The sequence below is a fragment of the Phalacrocorax aristotelis genome, chromosome 1 (genome assembly GCF_949628215.1).
Source record: "Phalacrocorax aristotelis chromosome 1, bGulAri2.1, whole genome shotgun sequence".
Classification (NCBI taxonomy): domain Eukaryota; kingdom Metazoa; phylum Chordata; class Aves; order Suliformes; family Phalacrocoracidae; genus Phalacrocorax; species Phalacrocorax aristotelis.
In genome coordinates this window covers 169,357,042-169,370,193 of record NC_134276.1, presented here as the reverse complement: position 1 = coordinate 169,370,193, position 13,152 = coordinate 169,357,042, and the positions used below count along the sequence as shown (strand labels likewise).

At 39.7% G+C, this 13,152-nt stretch overlaps 1 long non-coding RNA gene across 1 annotated transcript; it reads right to left on the bottom strand.

Moving 5' to 3' along the window:
• Positions 1-1,016: 1,016 nt before the first annotated feature.
• On the bottom strand, positions 1,017-11,747 carry LOC142051523 (uncharacterized). Its single transcript, XR_012658530.1, has 3 exons — positions 11,429-11,747; positions 5,613-5,715; positions 1,017-4,537 (listed from the first exon to the last, which is right to left on the bottom strand). It is a non-coding gene; the product is annotated as an uncharacterized LOC142051523 (long non-coding RNA).
• Positions 11,748-13,152: the final 1,405 nt, after the last annotated feature.

Here is a 13,152-nt window from a genome sequence, read left to right as displayed (position 1 = left end):
GGAACACAAATAAAGAGGTTAGTTAGAGTATTATGCTTGAAAGGGGAACACCTGCCTCTGATACCTTCTCACTGGACTGTAACATAAATGAGATGGTGTTTGAATAGCATGAATGCTTTCCTCTGCCCCTGTTTGAAAACAGGATGAGAGAACCTGGCTCAGTTACTCAAAAGAGAACCAGTAGGTACCTGTTCTTGGGAAACTCTTCCAGGCTGGATCTTAGAATGGACTGCAGCCTGTGAACCAGGAGCGAGTCATCCTTGTCCCATGGGGGTGGCATGTTTGAGACTCGCCCTTGTAACACAGGACACAAGCCTCAGCAGTGGTTCCTGTTGGGTAGCTCTAGGCATCCTCCTGCTCTGGGACTGACAGGGTCTTCTCTGAGTCCCATTTCCATAGGGCTGCTGAGTACAATGGGAGCCTAGGTATGATTCTCAGTTCTCCACTGATGGCAGAACAGTGAAAACTAGGTGTCACAGTGACCGACAATGTGATAGCAGGGCAGAAGGATGCCTGTAGCTCCCTCCCCTAATCATGCCACCTACTCACATGTCATAGGGACCCCCCCTCCCTATGACAGCGGCCACATCCTGTTCTGCAAAATCCTAAAAGCCAAAACACCCTAACTGATTCTGGCCCTTTGTCCTCTCAACCAAAATATACATGGATTTGATAAGCTTTTTGCTTTGTAAAAATTCTGCACATTAGTAGCACAGATCTCATTACCACATATTGGTCACAATATCCTCTTTATAGCTACAAACAGCTCTGGCGTAAGTAGCTTCTAATTACCTTAATTCTCCATGGTGAATATGTGAAAGCAGTGACACATACATTATTAGCATGCAACTGGAGAAGAAGTTTGAAACCAACATGCTGCTGATTTTTCCCCTCACTCCTTAGGAAGTGTCTTCTAGTTCACAGCAGTCACAAGGTGTTTACTATGTATATAAAAAGGGGACAATTATGAGTATTTTGCCAATTATTTAAAAAAATAAAAAACAAAACAACCAAACAAAAGACCCCGATGTACTGTTTATTAGCTGAGAAATGAAGCTTTATGATTCAAGAATGGTACAGTTCATTTAAGATACTGCTGACCCAGATTTGTATTTCTGTACTGAATTGCTTCAAGTGAGTAATGCACAGTCTATTTATAGGATCATTATTAAATTGGCACTTCCATGGTTTAAATCCCTTTGCACTAGATTCACAAGGGAGACTCAGGCACTCTTGTCGCCCAGTGAGTAGCAAGCTTGGGTTAATGTTCACTGGAGTGGTAGTCTGGAGTAGTTTTACAACAGGAGTAACTGATTTTGAGATGCAGATAGAGCTTGCTGTAAAATGGAAAATCATCTGACTTAATTTGGACTTCTCCTTTTGGGTGAGATGATATATACCCCGAAGTGCCTCTTTTCCACAATTCATTTTCCATGGCTGGCTTTTTGAGGACTGTAGGTTTTCAACATCTGTAGTTAGTTTACATAAACCCCAACCCAGGGTCCAAATAGGAGCTGGGAAGATCATCACTAAGTATCATGGTAGTGTTGCAGTGAGGGGTCTCAGATTTGTTGAAGTTGGCAGTCGGGACTTATGCCAGGGCATGTTCCCATCATCATTTCAATATATGCAGTTTTCTGCCTTCTTTTAAATAAAGTAATTGCTACAGCAGTCAGCACTGCAAAAATCGAGATGATCCTTCTGAAAGGGCTCTGAAGCCTGCCTCCCTTGGAAATGATGGGAGCTAGGTGCTTAACTTCTCTGAAAAAAATCCATGAGTAAAAGATATTTTAAAAAAACTGGCTAAGAGTGTAAGCTAGGCATCTTGAAAATTGGCCAACTTTGAAGGCAGAACCAGACGAAATCAGAGAGACAGCTGACATACATAGATTTGTCAAACTAATTTTGGGGGGCAGTAGCCATAAGAAATGGAGTTAGGATGGAGTGTACTAGTCCTGGCTTGGTTTTACTTCCATTATTTCTTCCACTCTATGTTTTGTTTGTAAGCTGGAATTTTGTTTGAGGCAGGGCCTGTGTTCCACATCCATGCAGTGTGGCACTTGGCATCATGGGGCTCCAATCTCAATTAAAGTCTTCCCGCTGAATCATCACTTATGCAAGTAATGGCCATACATAAAATACCAGTGTCTGAACAACATATTTGCTATTCTAGCTTCACCTGTCACTTCAAATCCACTTTTACTTTTTGTCTTGCTACTAAATGTCACCTTTAGGTTTAAGTGCATTTTTCTGCAGCTATGCAGCAATTTCAATGCATTAGCGCGTTTTCAATATGAAACAGCGCAAAAAAACAGATTTAGAATATGTCCCTTAGAAGAAAGTACTGTGTAGGTCAATATAATTTTGGAACCCTTTTCAAGGGTTCTACATCCCCGAGGGAATGAATTAAAATAAATGTCCCCTAATTCTGATGGGACCCTAACTCTATCAAGAAGAATAGCGTCACCCTTAAGTGTCTTGTGCTCCGGTTGAAATTTGATTGCACTGACTTATACAGTGGAGTAAACAAAAAGATTTTAATTTTTATTATTTTTTTTATTGTTATTATTCAGGAAAGTGTTAGAGTTGTCAAAGTAAAAATACTGCTAAACACACTCAGAGCAGACAGAAAGGTTGTTAACGTAATGGACCTACACACTTAGACGCAGCCACTCTTTTGCCATCATTAAATCCTTAGACACTTTTATAAGGATGAACAAAAATAGTAATAAGAGCAGCATCAGTAGTATTAATTATTACAATAGCTACATTTTTCATTTCATCCATTTCACCAACATAAATGAGTTTGCAGAAAAATATACTTTCAAGGACCTGTTTTTTGAGAGCTAGGAAATTTTGAATTGAAACACCTAAGGAAACAAATGTCAGGATTGATAAAACAAAACACTTAATCTGCTACAATTCAGCTGCTTCATCATTGGCAAATATGTATTCTGAGAAGTCAGATATTTGTTCCAGCACTATTTTCTCTGGCCAGGCTTTATTTTCTCTGGCCAGGCTTTATTTAACATGCCCAGGCATAACTGACTTGAGTGAGGACATTCTTCCCTGACCTGTGAAGTCTCCCAAGGCCTGAGATGGGATATCTTTGACCTAATTTAAAAGGAGCTGGATATCTAATGGAGTTTAGATTGAGCAGAAGTCCAAAGGATAAAAATAGATGAAATGAGATGCAATTCCTCCCAGGAAAAATGCAATACCTCATACACAAACATGTCCCAGTGCATTCTGAAACTTCAGTTACTAGAATTCTGGTGTGAAATGTCTTTGTATTGATGGGAATCCTACTCTTCTGTCCAACAGCAGTCTCAGAAGAGGATGCAGAAACAAGCCCAGAGTCTTGCCTTTGCCCCTGGGTGCAGCATAACATTATTGGATGACAACATGTATTTTAAAAATACAAAGAAATGGACTGAGTCAATACTCCAAAGCAAAGTCCATGGGCATGGTTAGAACAACCCTCAAAGTTCAGATCTCCAGCCCACTCAGTTTGGAGCGCCTGAAATCTCTTCTCACACTGGATGTTTTTTCAGGATAGCAAAAGGCCAGAGTAGGGACTGGGTGAGGCTGTGGCCATTCCAGCAAGGTCTGCAGGGTAAAACTGGAGCTGCCTGGCAGAAGCCAGATGTACAGCTGACATGAGCATCCAATTCAGCCTTCGCTGCTGGAGCAATGCCAATGCTAGGCTTTCAGTTTGGGGATTTTTCTTCTCTTGAAAAAATTAAAGTCACAATAAAGATAAAAAAGAGTGTTTGTGTGCCTTTGTGTGTGTGAGTGCATGCAACTACCGAGACTGTTAGAAAGATTAGATACAGAATAAGTAAATGTTGCCCTTTTTAAAATTTCACACTTAATTTAAAGCTATAGACTTCCATTTGAAACATTTTGTTCACTATGTGAACCATAAACAATTTATACGATAATGCATCCTCTGAAACCAAAACACTGTTTCTCTGAGTAGACAGGCATGGTGATTGTGTGATCTATGTATACGCAAAGCGGTTAACAAAATAAGCACACTTGGTTATCAAAATCTTATTCAGAGTTATCTTCTGCAAAAGGCACCCCTATTTTTTTCTTGTTTTGTATAATGACTCATACCAAAATATTATTAGATACATCAAAAAATACCCACAGGTACATACTCTGTGAGTTGAGTATGTTAAATGCATTGTGTTGTATTTATGAAAAGAAATTATTTTACACAGTTGATGCTAAAAACGTATTTTCTAAGACACTGTGTCACAAATGAAAAAATTAGGACACACATGATAACTGTAGCTGAATAATTACATTTGTGGCATAAACTTACAGCAGTTAGAAAACTCACAGATAGGACACGCTTCTCACTGCAGAATTTCCTGACTTGTTGGTTTCTATCTCATCCTTAATGCCATCTAAATGCTTGTTCAGTCTGTGAATTGAATTTTCTTTTGATCTGAGCAGATCATATAATCATTTGTCGACACTCTATCTTCATCAATCAATGCATTTTGCCAGCCAGCTTCATCTCCTCCTGAAAGATAACCTTGGATTATGTCATGGCTCAATTCTGTATTGCCCCTACAGAGATAATGAATTTGCACATGTAAGAGGATCATTTACCGATGGGGGTGGGATGCTGTTTTCAGCATATCATTTCCATCTGCCACAGGATGATTCTATTTGCAAAAAATCGATCTCTGGGAGGAGGATTTCTTAGTTACGGTAAGCACACTGTAGGCACAGAGTGTGTTGTCTGACAGGAGTGGAGGAAGGGATCATATTGCTGCTGCTGCCCCCAGAAAGTCAAGGCTGCAGGGATCGGTTTGCTTTCCCTCATACTGAGGCTGGAGAAAGGAGCATGGATGGAGTATACAAGCCCTGTCTTCTCACAGCAAGGGATTGCAGATCAGCAGGACTGAGAGGAGGAACGCACCCACATGTCGGGGTGGTACAGTGCAAGCACAGGCAGAGTTAAGTCGTTTCTGAAAATGTTCAGCCCCAACTGTGACAAACTCTGTTAGATGCTGAAACAGGCACTGGTGTGAGATGACCTCTTTTAAACAGCTTTAGGATTCATCTCAGTGGCTCCCAGAAAAGAATTGAGCTCGTATTTAATTAGCGTGAATAAAATGATGCATTTCGTCAGCTGTAAACAATAGTAACGACGCATATCACAATGAACAATTATGCACTTCAAGCATAATTCAAGCAAATTTACTTGTGTGGAGTGGAGTTTGGCAAGAGGGAGTGCAGATGGATGCCTAAGAAAGTACTCTGTGGTGGCTCCCAGGGTGGACTAGGAACAGGCGCTTATCAGTTTGATCACTGCAAGCCTTAGATTGCCACAGGCGTCAATAAACAAGGTAAAGTAGATCTTGCATATGCCAGCAAGACCAAATTATGCACAAGGCAAAAGGAATCACAGCGACAGCTAAGCAGCTTAGGGGCTATGAGTATTTGCACGTCCTGCCAAAATGTGCCAGAACTTCATCCCCTCCTGTTCCAGTGTTGTCGCCCCCTTAGTTGAGAGGCAAAAGACCGTGGTGAATTTGCAAGAGCAGGACAGTATCTCTTTGAGTAGCCAGGGGGCTATTGAGGGGACTCACCCGACTTCCAGGGCGGCTGTGTACATGTGTAGGTCAAAAGTCATGGGTTAAGTACAGTTTCAAGGAACTCACCAAGTTCTGACATTTCTATCTATTTTCAGTGCTGTGGAAAGACCAAAGATTCGTTCAGTATATTTGAAATCATAAACTTTATATACTATAGAACTGGACCTCCACAGACGTGTAGTCTGTTCTGTTGGTGCAGCTGGCATCATACTGGCAGTTTCTCTGGCTCTTCTGCTCACGTAGGTTCTAACAGGCGAATCAGGTGCAATCCTGGTCCTGTTGACACATACATGTTCGTGCAATGTGAGGAGGACAAGGTGTTTCTGTTTAATGCAAATTGATGATTACAGGCAGACATTTTGTTCAGTGTATTTTCATGTTCATTTTCAGAGAAACGTGTATATTTTTTCCCAAGGTTTGCTGTCATATTTTGGTATATTGCATGTCACTGTTCAGCGTGCATTGTGCCATAGTGTGATCATATCAGCTGTCATAAAGGATAAGCTAATATGACAACTTGTGTCCTAATGCAGCTTGACAAGATGAAATTTGCAAAAAATAAACATGATTCCTGCCAATACCCGCTGGTCATAGCAACTTCAGGTGTTCCTCCCTTAATTAATCACTAACTAACGATAGTTAGTTGACAAAAACAGGGCACAGTTTAGACGTTGCATATGTACGTGACTGTTTCAGACTGGCATGCAGATATACAGATACATTACCTTTGTACCATGCAGTTCTTAACAGGTTATTCTCATTATTTTTTCTGGTTCTTGCAGGTACGCAAAAATATGAATTCACTGGAACAGCTTTTTCTTTTTGAAACACATGAATCAATCTGAATTCTTTGAAATTCCATTAGTCTAGAGAGTGTTCATAAATCTTGGAGATATAATTTATTTTTCTAAAGATCTATATTTTATGAAAGACAGTTTAAATTTGCACCTGAGACCATTATAGTTTCTATGAAAAGAGAATGAATAACAAATTGAATGGATGGACTCTCATTAAGCATAAAATTACTCGACAAGAACCATTCTGAATCAATTAATCATAATGTAACAGAACTCTAATTTTATGGCATTTTCAAAATCAAAAGTAAGTCTTTGCATCATTTTTCATCATAACAAATGTGATTACTTTTGTTTACAGCTGATGAAATACATAATTCTAGCCACAGTAATTAAATACTGGCTCCACTTTTTGTCTGGGAGCCATTAAATTGAATCCTAAGGTTGTCTAAAGAAGGTTGCCTCACAACAGTGCCCCACCACCCTTTCCTCTCTTCCCTACACACTTTCCCTGAGCAGGTGCAAAAAGGATCAGAAAACCCAATTTATATAACATAGCATGACACCGTGAGATATATCTGTAGTTTAAGATTTGCTTCCAGGTGCATTGCAGGGAAATAGCATCATCCCTTCCATTTATCATACTTCATATGTGACCGTTATAAATAGACTTTTTATTTGAATATATTATTTTATTAATCAGTGTGTTTTGGGTTTATCTCCAAGTTGATTGATTTGGCATTATCAAAACTATCCAAATTCTTGACACCTGGATCTGCCAGCTAACAGGACAGTAGAGTATTCAAGGACAGGCAGGTAAATTTCCTGTGGAACATTACTCGTAGGATTGGAGGGAGCTGCCTTGACACCAACAAAAGCATTTTACTTACATTAATTCACCCAGCAAGGAACGTTAATTATTAGGGTAGGTAGCAAGATGTTTCCTCTTTACTGTCCCATGGAAACAAATGTTTCCAAAGCCCAATTTGAAGAGACTTTTCTTAATATGGTTTCAGATTCCAATTAAATCAAACTTTTGAAATGTAAAATAGACAGAGGAAAGGGTTAAATAAATAAAACCCTAAAGTGAGCAATTAATTTCAAATTATATTTTTTAAAAAAACCAAACCAAACAACAAAACCTGTTCTGGTTTTGACCAGCCTAATGTATGGCATTTACTGTAATAACTAAAATGTAGTGAACAACACAACCCACCCCCTCATGCCTGGCACACACATTGCCGAGGCAGCTTAAGGAAACACCAAATGCAGCTCTGAATTCTCTGACCAAAACATGATTCTAGTTCACTAAGCGTTTAAGGCAAATTTGGGTTGTGAGGCAGTTTTAATGCAAACCATGCCTGGCTTCCCAAGTAAGTGGATATCTCTATGCCAGTACAGCGATCTGTTTCATTAAAGAAGTAAGGCTATCCCTTTTTGGAAGTACAGCATTGTTTTAGAGAAACTTATGACACCATACCAGTTATATTATTCAGTGTTTATATACTTCAGGGCATGTGACAGAAATATTATTTACTTATTTAAAGCATCAGGAAAGGCTGTTTTTCTCTTCTAGTATGGCTCATACAATAATTTGATTTACATATTTAAATAAAATTAATTTTCTGTCTCTTGCTAACTTATGTTGACCTCTTCTATTATGGTGTTAGATGTTTGTTTTTATTTGTTCCCAAATTCTAATATTCCATTTTCCTTGTACTGTTAATTTGTATGCATAAGGCCAATATTTGGTGCCTTTCAATAGCTCCTTAGTTTATCATAACAGGGGACCTCTTACATCACAGCCAATTTCACTAATCGTATGATGTTTTCAGAATATGCAGGTCATCCACGCTGGATTAGGCTGGGTTACAACTATATATTTATGAACAATTCTTTCTCTTTGCCTCTGCTGGCTGCTTTAACAGAAACCATATCAATTCCTCACTAGACAAATTATAGACTTGGACCTAACGAGACACCAAGATATGCTTTGTGCCCCTTATGACACTGCTCTTTGGAGAAATATTTTAGTACCTTTGAAATTGGCCACAGCAGCAAGAAGACAAAAACTAATGTCCTTTAAGCTTGAGAAAGTATGGAAGAAATGCTGATGTGTACAGTAAGTTAAAATTAACCCCGGCACTTAGAATGCTCTTCCATCAGCACAAAGTTTTTGATTTAGAAGGCCTTGAGGTAGATGGTTAATTACTTGCTGAATCAGGGTCAGAATGCTTATGCAGAAACCTTTACTAACTTGGCAGAGCAAAAGTTCAGGGGAAATATGTCACTAGCTTTGAAACGTGTATGAAACTTCTGACAAAATGAATAGGGTAATTCCTGTATCAGTGGGAGGTACCACATCTTCATGCCTGTGGCCCACAGGTTATCAGTGGGCTTTTAAAAAATTTCACACACTGCTCCTCCACCTTTAATTCTTCCAAAACAGGACTGTTTGTGGGAGGATAATATAGGGAGCTTACCTGCAGGGCAGGCAGCTGTGGATTTAAAAGGCATAGAGTGTAGCTGCCATTCATCACCTCAAGCTGTCTCCAGACTGCCAGGTTTGGGGGGAAGGGGGATCTAGGGGATTAAAAAGCCTTCTCACTGTCATTGCTCTAGATCCCAAGACCTATTGTGTCAGGGCTGTCCTGGGCAGTTTCACTCTTCTGAGTGGTTGAGCCCAACAGAGTATCCTCCATGGCCAGTCAGGTGCCAGCAGAGGCTCAGTCAAGGCATCCAATTTCCACTCTGAAGGGAGCAGCGTGGCCTCTCCTGGGACACCAGCCAGCCCTTTGCCCCAGTCCAAGGTCACTGATAGGCTTTCCTTCTCATGGGAGCTCTCAAGGACCCAGCAGCAACGGTATGGGAGGGGGAAGGCCTCACACCGCAGGCAGCTTGGGCTTCCCCACTTGGCCAAGAGCTCTCTTCCTGCATGGGGAAGCCCATCAGGCTGATGGACCATGGCAGGTTATCCAAGAGCTTGGAGCTTGCTTTCAAGGAAGAGTAAATTTAATGGAATTTAACGGAATGCAGGTTTTCTGAAATAACAGTTGTATATATCAGAGCACAGCACTTCTCTGCAGGTAAGTGACTTAGTAAGTGAGAAAAAAGGTGCTAGAAAATGCTACAAAGAAAAGCCTGGTACACACAACTCCTACTGGCTCCCATCACCAGTGAAGAGGTGACAGTGCTGCTCCACATCATCTTGGTCAGGAAGGAGAAGCAAAGAAAGGCAGGGGAGACGGGATCAAGTGCAGCTCTGAACCTGCTTAGGTCAATAAGAGTTTAGTTGCAGAATCCAAGGAGAATTTCTTTCCTGGTGAAGCTGGTTAGGTCATGCTCACTGCTCAGCTGATAACTCAGGATCCAGCAGGGTCTTATACTGATTAGCAGAAGTTTTAATTTCACTCTGAAGAATGCTGAATAATCCTAGGGGCATGTATCAACTCTTAGGCAAACATTCCTTTTAATCTACTGTGGTGAACAACTCATGCATTCAATTTTGACTCCCTTGACATTTTTTTCTGAAGGGCTTTTCTCCGTAAATCTCCCAGGCTCTTGTTTTTTTATAGTGACATTGTCCCAAGTGCAGGCAGAAAACAACCTTGCTGCTGCTATTCATTAGAATCTATATTTATTTATTTATACCATCCAACCAGCTTTGTTTTCTTTTGTAAATTTTGTACAAAAATATCCTGTAAATATGCTCTTAGTAATGACCAACTTGATTTTTAGGAATACAAGTCATAAATGTTAATAATAAAAAAAAATCACTGTTTTGCTAGTTTTAAATAACTGCATCTTTTCATACATTGAGTGATATAAAAATGTAATTAAAAAATATATTAGCTTCCTCTTGCTGGGAATATCACTCAGAAATGAGGATAGCATTTACCTCTTGTGAATAACTGTTCAAAAGATTAATTTATACCAAATGTTGGCTTTTCTGGGGTTGCCTGCGAGAAGCTGAACTCTAATACAGGATGGCATCCATGTGTGTTTACACATTTCCCATTCCCTAGTAAAGCCACTGCCACAAGAATATTTCTGAAATACTTTTGAGCTAACGTACATGTGACAGCTGCTTCCAAGGGTTATAAAGGTATACATCTAGTTTAAGGAACAATTTATTATACATAGAGCTCTTGTTTGAAAAGTGAAAGAACCCACAACATACAAAAAGGTGTGGACAGCTGCAACTGATGAAAGGTACCAGCCAAATATCGGGCTGTTCTCATACACCATTAACATTTACATAATGTGGAGAGTTTAAAGATTTCTATCAAAGATTTTAGAAAATTTTGCTGGAATTAGACTCGACTCAGGTAAGAGTTCATATATTTTGTGAGTATAATCAGAACAATGGTATAGAGAAATATTTTCTAATTAAAGAGAATATACATAACGTAAAGAGAAAAAAAACAACAGATTGCACAATAGGCTTTTGAAAGAATTTTATCAAAGTCCCTTTGACTTTTAAAGCTTATCATCATGCTGATTTCTAAAGAAGAGTAGTTAGGTACAAATTTAGCACCCTTATGTCTTTATTAGATACAGATACGTTTTCTGCGTGTCTTAATAAAACAGCAGGAGGACTTCCAACCTAGTCCATGAGAGCTACTGAAAAGCTCCAGATCATTTGGGAAAACATTCCTAATTTTTTCCATTTACAGTTATTTCTTTAATTTTCCTTTTCTTTTATCAGAAGAAACATGAAGATAACGAACACATCCAAGTAATAAATACACACCCACTTTATAACACCAGAAAGAGTAATATTCTCTGGCTCCATACAAGAAATCTCACTCAAGCAGGTATTTGAGTTCTTTGGTAGAGTGGGTTTGTTGTTGTTGTTTTTTTCTTCTACCTCAACTTTTCCCTTTAACAATGGACTACTTCTTCATTGCCTTCTTACTGAACTCCCTCCTAGATTTGTCACATAAGGATACCTTGGCCATATTCAAGATGCCAGATCATCTGGTGAGTTATGCCTGGAAAGGGAATAAAACTCACCTCTTGACTTCAAGCAGACAGAAAAGCACACCTTCATCTAAGTTTCTCTCAGACTCTTTTGTATAAACCAGTGTGACGCCATAGTGGATCCTATCATTACACTTCTCTCCTGGTGTTTTCCAGGTGGGGAAGGAATGTGAATAAGGTTCTTCAGAGAAGTTTCTTCTCAGCTAGACAAGGGGAATAGGTACACCAGCAGTATAAAACATTACTGCATCACCCACATTGTGCACCCCATGGTCAGGACCAAAGCTGGTGTCTTGAGGGAGACTTTCAGCTGGATAGATTGAGGGCCATCTCTAGCACAATTTCCCACGTATTTGCAGGTTCAGTAAAGCTTTTTATTAGGGTCCTCGTCCCTGTTTACTTCTCCTAAGCGAGCAAAGCACATTTGCAAAGACAAGTTGCTGCTGGTTGGAGCACTGATGCCAGCAAGGGGTGGAGCGGCTGCTGCGGTTGTGCAAGGCTCTGGGCTGTGCCAGTGACAGCAGGGACCAAGGTCACCCACCGTTCAGCAGAGGCAAGCCTGGGGGCCAGGCCAGCACCACCAGCTAGGGGCTGCAGCCAGCAGCAGGCTCTCGTTTCTGTGCTATGGGTCGGTTCAGTCATCATCTTGTCCCCGCTTCTCTCTTTTTAATTTAATACAGAGGGTGTCATTTTGGCTCAAAGTCAATACTTTTTACCATTGATTTCAATGTGGCAAGAATTTCATCCAAACACTTCATGCCTCACTGAGGACAATAACACAAAGAACACTATTTTGGAACAGAGAAAGGCATCATGTTTGCCAGCAGCTTTGTTTATTGTGTTTGGGGGCTTCATGATGAAGTCGCCCACCCACTTCTTTATTAAATATTAGTTTGGCTTTTGAAAGTTTTATGAGCTACAATATCATAATAATTAAAAGTTTGTATGCAATTTCCAAAGCTAGTTTTCATTCCTTAGGGAGTATTAATGCTGGTTTAGTTTGTTTTTCATCTTCATTGTGCAACCAAACACAGTTTGTTTTTAAAAGGAGGATCAAACTGATACTGAAATATGCGTACATGTGTTGGCAGGCTTTTCCTGAATAGGGCTGCAGCCCATGATCTTGGACTTCAAACAACAAATGTGCAGAGCTCACATGAACTTGAAGTTCCCTTTTTATTTGTGACATCCATAAACATTTATGATGTTTTGTTTTTAATCCCAGTAAGTCTATGTTGTTACCCTGGGCCTTTTAATAGTGTCTATTTATATTGTGAAATCACGACAACTGTGTTGTCTTCCCATAAAACCAAAGGTCAAGGGTCTGCTACAGCAAGTACTAACACATGTGAATAACTTCACTCATATGAATAATCAGACTGATTTTAACAGGGAGGTGTTTTTAGGGTCAGGCTCCCAATATTTTGACATACTTCCTGAAATGTTTTGTGGATAGGAATCATTGACTTTCATGTGGTGATAAAATGCTCTGAACACACAAAAATGTCCCCTCCAAAAGATAGGAATATGTTTGGGTTATCAAGCTTTAACAATTACAATTGTACTTGTTAGCTTTCTTTTCCTGGATACAAGTGGTATTGGAAGACCACTTAGAAGAGATAAAATAGAATTCATGTTAGTGATTTCTATAAGTCAGGGTATATAATATTCTTCTCCCCTCCCCCATGAGCCTGTGTGTAACCACATGTTTGGAGATCATAATGTATTTTTTTGCCTTCATCTTATGGGAAAGAATG